Source organism: Rhagoletis pomonella, unplaced genomic scaffold (assembly GCF_013731165.1).
Source record: "Rhagoletis pomonella isolate Grant_MI unplaced genomic scaffold, Rhpom_1.0 Rhpom_scaffold_00044, whole genome shotgun sequence".
NCBI lineage: Eukaryota > Metazoa > Arthropoda > Insecta > Diptera > Tephritidae > Rhagoletis > Rhagoletis pomonella.
Genome location: NW_023458598.1, coordinates 159,379 through 161,795, shown reverse-complemented (window position 1 = coordinate 161,795; position 2,417 = coordinate 159,379).

The following is a 2,417-nucleotide window of genomic DNA, read 5'->3' as shown; positions in this document are numbered from 1 at the left end:
CCTATTTTACTTCAAATGGCACTTAATTTTTCAATTTGGCACAAAGTGCCAAAATGGCACTTTTGTAAAAAAAACTTACATTTCAATACATTTTTATGAAATCCTTTGCGTGCACTTCTTTTTCTCAACTAAAGTTTTCTAATTTATAAAGACTATTCAACTGGTTTATCTTATTTTATCATTGCACTTTTGTTTGGAAAATGTAGCTTTATTTTATTGCTAAATGTGAATAATTAAAAGGAATTATACCTTTTTTGGCACTTTTATTTTTCTATTTCGCACATTTTGGGCCTTTTTTATCCTCAATATGGCACCTCATAACTAAGGATAGTTGGCAGACCTGATTGGAAGATTTCTGCTGTGTTTTGGGGCAACAGCTTGTCTGCAGTAAAAAAGCATATAATTTGTGTTTCAAAAGTGTGTGAAAACCAATCAATTCACTTACATGATCTCGGTTCCGATATTAAATAATCAATAATTGTTTATACCCGCATTTTGGCACATTGGCTCATTGAATGCAATACCTTTTTTTTCCTGCCTTCTTCGCTTTTTTGTTTTGTCTTTTTTGCCTTTTTTGCAATACCTAGTGCCTTTTCCTGCCTTTTTCGCTATTTTATTTTGCCTTTTCCAGCATATTTCGTTACTTTATTTTGCCTTTTTTATAGATTTTTAGGTCCTAAAAATCCGTTCCCTGCTTCTTACTGACTACTGAAATTATTCAAATTAGTATATGAGAGTTTAAAAAGATGAATTCAACAGAAGTCAACTGATTCATAGAAATTTAAAAATCAAACGAAATGGAATTCGAGATCTAATTAAATTCGCGAAGCGCCCGTGCAATTGGGGCTTTGGATTCATAATTAGTTTTGAATTTCCTAAGGTAAAAAGTGTAAGAGCTTCGTAAAGTTCTTTCCGGAATAATGCGGTGCAACATCTTAGGGCGAATTTCAGAAACGCCTTTTGCATCCGTTCAATTCTTGCTATAGAAAATCGGTGATAAGGTCTCCAAATGAATGAAGCATATTCCAGCCTGGACCGAACAAACGCAGTAAATAATAATTTAATTGTGTAAGGATCTGAAAAGTTAGCACTATTTCGTCTCACAAAACCTAAGATCGAGAAGGACTTCGAGACAATAAAATTGATGAGACTTGAGAAAGAGAAATGTGAGTCAAAGATCACTCCAAGGTCTTTGATCTCATCCACAGATTGAAGGAAATTATTAGAGATATTGTATGACGATTGCAGAGGATTACGAGATTTGGAGTACGTGACTTGACAACATTTTTTAATATTTAAAGATATAAACTAATCAGTACACCAACATTAAGATCAGCCTGAAGCCTAGCTAGATCGTTTAAATTTCTTATTGCGGCAAAAATTTTCAAGTCATCTGTGTATAATAAGTGATTAGCAAATGAAAAGTAACTGCTTATTTCATTTATAAATAGGACGAAAAGTAGAGGGCTTAGAACACTTCCTTGAGGTACCCGTGAAGTGGCAATGAAAGGAGCAAAAGTTTCACCCTAAATCGTAACCAGACAACGCCTTTTACTTAGATATGATTGAAACCACTGAAGGAAAATCGAGTCAAAACCAAAATACGTAAGAGAATTCTATGTGTCAAAAGCTTTGGAGAAATCTGTGAAGATGCAATCTACGTGAGGTCCGGACGAAAATGATGCAATGCAATATTCGCTGAAAAGGCCAGGTTGGAGACCGTGGACCTGCCTGATACCAAACCATGTTGGTTGGAAGAAATTAAATGATAGCTTCGAATAATTTGGAAGTGGTCTACAGCTTTGAAATTGGTCTGTAGTTTCGTACATCGGTCTTTTTGCCACTTTTAAAGATTGGTGTTACTGTAGTCAATTTCCAATCATCAACGAAGACACCGGCTGCTAGAGATTTATTAAAAATTACTTTTAGTGGAATGACTATAGCGGGACTTTTTTGAATAAAATTACCGAGAGGCCGTCCACGTCAGTCTGAGATGAGAGCTTCAAAGCTAATATTCCTTCTGATAGTTCCTCAGAGGAGAGATTCAAGTTACCAAAATTTAGAGAAGACAACTGATTACCTTCGGGAAAATTATAGGAGTCTATATTGTCTCGGACAAAGTTAGATCGGAAAAACTCGGCAAATAAATTTGCCACCTCATAAGGAGAGCTTGTCACTTTATCATCCAAACACACGGCAGCTGGTACATTCGCAAAGGACTTTTTGGATTTGATGAATTTGCCAAAAAGCCTTGTGACTCGATTTAATATTATTCTCAACATTAAGTATGTAATTACGATAAAGAAATTTGTTTAAGCGATTAAATTCTTTAAAATAATACTAATATTTAATGCAGAATTGTTGATTCTTAGTTTTTGTATACTTTTTGTAGAATTTGTTCGCAGATTTTTAAGTTT